The sequence below is a fragment of the Syzygium oleosum genome, unplaced genomic scaffold (assembly GCF_021117445.2).
Source record: "Syzygium oleosum isolate NSW1041296 unplaced genomic scaffold, Sole_v2.1 Sole_v2.10, whole genome shotgun sequence".
Taxonomy (NCBI): domain Eukaryota; kingdom Viridiplantae; phylum Streptophyta; class Magnoliopsida; order Myrtales; family Myrtaceae; genus Syzygium; species Syzygium oleosum.
In genome coordinates, this window is record NW_026607494.1 from 8,779,731 (window position 1) to 8,785,730 (window position 6,000).

Consider the following 6,000-nt stretch of genomic DNA (forward strand, 5'->3'; position numbering starts at 1 on the left):
GTTCTTGGCAAGTATTCAAATGAAATATCTTCAAACTCTTCCACCAACTCCTCTAGATAGACGTGATAGGGCTGCAACTTAGCATCTCTAGTTTGCCATTTACCAACGGTCTAAAGAATAATGAGGGTTGAATCCCCGAACACCTTAAGTCGAGCTACTCCCATTTCAATTGCAGCTTGTAACCCGAGGATGCATGCTTCATATTCGGCGATATTGTTCGTACAAGGAAATATCAGTTTCGCTGCGACCGGATAATGTTGTCCGCCTGGAGATATTAAAATTGCCCCGATACCTGATCCTGACAAGTTTACGGCTCCATCAAAATACATGGTCCATACATACTCATCAATTGGCATGACTCTATCCTCTAACGGATCAAGATCCTCATTTTTCCCAGGATTTTCAGCCAAGATATCAGCAATTACTCGTCCTTTGACTGATTTCTGGGACATGAATCGAACATTAAATTCTGAGATGAGAATCTGCCATTTTGCCAGTTTTCCAACCAAAGCGGGTTGATTGAGCAAGTATTTGATGGGATCACACTCTGTCACAAGCAATATCTGATAGTGCAAAGTGTATTGCCTCAATCTGTGTAGTACCCAAACCAATGTTGTGCACGTTCTTTCTGCTTCGGAATAATTCATCTCAGAGGCGGTGAATTTCTTACTCAAATAATAAATCGCACGCTCCTTTCCATCCTCTTCACTTTTCTGAGCAAGCATGGCACCTAAGGATTCACTGTAGATTGTAAGGTACAGGATCAGAGGTTGCCCCGGCGTTGGTGGAACAAGCACCGGCGGATTCATCAAGTAGTGCTTAATCTTGTCAAATGTCAGTTCACACTCTTCATCCCATCTAACCAACGCATTCTTCTTGAGGAGTTTAAAGAAAGGCTTCGCTGTCTCAGATAGCTGAGAAATAAATCTGGCAATATAGTTTAGTCTGCCCATTAAGCTACAAACTTCCTTCACCGAAGAGGGAGATTTTATTTCACAAATGGCTTTCACTTTTGACGGGTCAATCTCAATCCTTTGTTACTAACAATGAAGCCGAGTAGTTTGCCAGAGGCTGCCCCGAACACGCATTTTGCCGGATTGAGGCGCAATTTGAACTTACGAAGCCTGTCGAATAATTTCGTCAAGGTTTCTATGTGATTTTCTCCACGTCGAGTTTTTGCAATCATATCGTCAACATAGACCTCGATCTCATTATGCATCATGTCATGGAACAACGTGACCATTGCCCGCTGGTAAGTTGCCCCAGCATTTTTGAGACCGAAGGGCATCACCTTGTAATGAAATGTCCCCCAAGGAGTAGTAAATGCTGTTTTCAACCTATCATCCTCATTCATTAAGATCTGATTATAACCTGAGAAACCATCCATGAAGGAGAATAGTTCGAATCCAGCTGTACTGTCCACAAGCACATCAATGTGCGGGAGTGGAAAATCATCTTTAGGACTAGCTTTGTTCAGATCTCGATAGTCAACACATACTCGAACCCGACTGTCTTTCTTCATCACTGGGACTATATTAGCGACCCATTCTGAGTATTGGGTAGTCTCAATAAATTCCACGTCAAGAAGCTTCATGACCTCTTCCTTGATTTTCTTCGCCAGTTCTGGCTTAGCTCTTCGCGGCCTTTGTTTCACAGGCTCAACCGAAGGATCAGTCGGTAGACAATGTTCGACGATCGATCGATCAAGACCCGGCATGTCAGCATAAGACCAGGCAAAGATGTCTTGATAATCCTTCAACAACTGGGTCAAGTGTTTGGCCACATCTTTAGGAAGACATGCCTCAATCTTCACCTCTCTAAGATTCTCCGTGTCGCCAAGGTTGATCACCACGGTTTCTTCGGCGGTCAGAGGCTTAGATTTCTCATGGATTTCCAAGTTCCGTCGTATCTCTTCATCATTCGGATCATCTGAGTCATCGGATTGGCTTGCATCACATATATGAGGGTCCACGATTCCCGTCCCTTCGCATGCCTCGAGATTAGTCCTAAAACATGAAAGAAAGGGATCAAAAAGACAAGACAGGGCTTAACTACATGCAATTTTTGAAAATTGTTCTTTGCTTTTTTGAAATTCATTTTGCTTTCGAAGACCTCGAAACGAGAATTCTTGAGAAGCCCAACCTTCAGTTCTTACCGTAGATGACAAATTTTTCAATCGTTGGTTATCGTCATCGGGTTGGTTTGGAACACTTCAACAAGATTCAAAGTGCTAAAAAACGCTGTAATTTTATTGATATTGAACCAATGAATTACATCTTATTGGATTGAAAAACCTAAGTGCAACATGAATAGGAATGACAATCGAAAAAAGCAATAAAGATTCCCATGCAGGGGAGATACGAAAACTAGAAATGATTACTCTTGAGGGCTAGCGCCCATCCCTTCAAGTGGTCCTTCAGTGATTGCACAAATGGAGGTCTCAGCAAACCAACCGACGAGGTAAGGTATACCATCATCAAAGTCCACCACCCTCGACTCCGGCTTCTTGAAAATACAGGGTGGCTGGTCATCGTCAGAATCGTCAGACAAACTGACCAGAATCGCTTTACCGTGCTTCTTAGGTGAGTCAGTTAGGGCTTGTGGCGACTCAGGAAAGATAAGCCCAAGATCATCCTCAGTCGGGCTTAGATTTAAATGTTCATATCCTCTCACAACTCCAGCCCAGTGAAAGGTGTCGTAGATGGAAGGTGGTAAGGGACTTTGACCTGCTCCTGTTCGGCTTCTGCAAGAATCGTTGCTTTGTTCGCGGCTTCCCTGCCCATGATATCCCAAACCAGCTTTGTAGGATTGTCCATTTGTCTCGATCGGGGCATGAATGCCTTGGCCTTCCTTCTTTTGGTCACCGATCGAGTATTATGAGGATGAGGGGGATCCGTGGCAAATTACTTGCAAAAAGCAACAGTGGAATAAATACGACAAGTAAGAATAACGAGTCGGTCCATGACATCCTCTAGACCCTCAAGATGAAATTTCCTTCGAACGACCGATTCGTCCAGTAAATCCCGAAATTCCAAATTGCTTTATTCAATAAAAACCTGGACTGATTCCAAAATTTACAAATTATAGCTCAACGTTTTTCATGGAAAATGTCTCAAAAGAATTCTTATAAAAATCGTTCAGCAACATTTATTACCAAAAACATCAATAGCATGAAGTACAAATGTAAGCTAACATTCCATCCTAAAAGAAAGACAAACTCCCTAAACCAAACTAGAAATCAGATAGTCTTCCTCTTTTTAGAGGCTACGTGATCTATAGACGAATGGGCCTTCAAGGCGCGCCGTAATCGTGCATTCTCTTCAGCCAGAGCATCTGCCTTATCCTGGGCCTTCGTCGCCTTTTCTTCGCTGATTTTGATTTGAGTCTGAAGGGTATGCCGTATTGTCACGACCGGGATCTTCGGGAGTATCTCAGCAGGGATGGTATGATGCTGAATATACCGGGCTGTGGCAAAGTGACTTCTCATCCTTCCGGTGGGCTCATCCGCGGGCCAAATCACTTCTGAGTGGAACAATTCTGCCAAGCCTTAGAATGACGCCTAAGCTCGACTGCGTAGGACTCGTCCTTCTCGAGGCCCGGACTTGAAATTCATTGGGCACAGTGGAGGTGGGACATCTGCGGAACTCGGAATTGACGTGTAACTCGAAGGGGCTGATAGCAGGTTGCCCCATAAATGCCCATCAAAGGTACGGGCTTCTGATCGCCATGGTATAGTCGAGCCTCAACCTCCTGAAACTACACAGCTTGCCAAAGGAAAATCTTAGAGCTTGGATCCTTGAACAGATGGACCCATTGTGTATAGTGCAAGCTCTTAGTTTGATCTTGTATTTGTTTGAACCTTAAAATAGGGTTATCAGTCATGTCCATTTCAAATACGGTCATATTTTCCCCCAAATTGAGAAAGGTGTGAGAAAAGCCAGATTTGTAAAAGCTCAATCGGGGCTCGAAAAGCTCTATCTTTTCCTTTCTTGAATCGTGTCAGAGATATGAAAGTTTCTGCCAGAATTGTGTTTATAAAACTAACTCCACCACATATTTGTTTTACCGTCCAAGCTATCACCGGATCAATAGCATTTTGACGGAATGGAAAAACGATGAGTCCAAAAAAAACTAAGATAAAAATTTTAGATCTCATAAGGACGGAGTTATTTTCGAAACATTCAATAAGAAAGATAATGGGCATGCTTGACAATTACCCTTTAGCACTTTTTCAATTTCCTTTTTAGTCAAATTCAAAAATTCAGCAAGCACTACCACAGGATCTACCTTAATTGTGGTTCGACTATATCCAACTCAATCGATTTCCCAATGGCAATACTGTATTCTTCCAGAGTCGATGTGAGCTCAAACTTACCTCCCAACACAAATGTGGTTGTCTCGGGACACCAAAAATGAGCGAGTGCTTGCATGATCCCGCTCTGAACATCTATGTCTAGGATTGGCAGCATGAATCCAATACGCTTGAGAACGTACTGCTGACCATTTGGCTTCAACTGGCTCCATAACTTCTTGAGCTCTAGCTTCGGAGTAGGCACGAAACGGATATCTAGGCGACCCATTCTTATATAGACCACGTGCCAAAAGACTCAACCTAAACCATGGACCGACTCAAAATAAGATACAGAAAACCAAAGATAAAGCTCGAGAAATTACCGTCTTTGGGGAAAAAATGTCAATCACAGAGACATGCACATGAATCGTGAGTTTAAATCTTAATCCATCTATCCTAATGGCTTTTGCAAAGTGAAATGATGAACGGAACGACACGTCGCAGCCTCGCGTACAATCATCATGACTAGTCGCAGCCTTGCATACCATAGTCATGACTAGTCGGGTCCAATCACTTCGGCTCGATTCGGTCGATAAGGGCAACCTCCATGCGTTGTAGCCTCACGTGCATGAGGACGACCCTTAAGCCATTTTTTGAAAAAATTTTCGGGATCCAAATGGGATAACCTTTAGCGAAGTCTTACCGCCAAGGTTAAAGAACCATCCAAATACGATCTTAAAACTATGGGTGTGACCCAGGTCCGGTCACAGGTTGTGTGTGGTGTAGTGCAAATACTGTAAATCATGCACAACAATTATATGCAAACACCACTTCAATAGTACAAAAATTAAATCATAATTCCACTCCACCAAGCCTGCAAAACAAAGGGTTAGCCAATCACTACTCCCCTTATAACTCCCATCCTGCAAAACCATTTAACACCTAAGAATGAGAATTCAATCAAATTTTGTCAAATGGAGTGATTTTTCCATAAAAAAATTTTTGGCCTAAGTCCTCCTTAAATTTTTTTTTTTAAAAAAATTCAAGTTAATTTCCCCAGCGGAGTCGCCAAGCTGTCGCGACCTAAAAAAATCGGGTTTTCCGATCTTAGGCTAATGGATTACTAGATCAATTAAATTAACTAACCTAGCTCGAGTTCTCCCAAACTCTACCAATTCGCAATTTATGTCCAATTATGAGCATGCAAATATTTTCAATGGGAGTCGCCACTAATCATTTAAGGTAGATTGATTAGAAACCTAAATAAAATAGCGGGAGTACTATTTTATTTCTGCGAACCAGAAATTATGGATTCGGGGACTTGGTTACGCTAGATTCCCTAACGCCCTTTCGGTACCAATTTCAAGAAAAATACTTAATTTGACAATTTTGATAAATCCTGACTTAGAGTTCAAAGGTGCAGAAATTTTCTTTTTTGATTTTTTTATTTATTTAAATGAAAGCTAACCTATATGTAATGGCGTGCAAAAAATTGACATGCGATTAATGAAACCTAACATGCAAACTATATCTCATACGACGACGTGACCTATTTCTAATGACGGGCATATTATTTTTTTGTATTTTTTTAATGAAATTCGGAATTAAAAATGCCAATCATCTAAACATGCAATTTTAAACTAAAGAAATTAACCTATTCTAGAGTAATATTTTTGGCATTTTTTTTTATCAAAATTCGAAATTAAAAT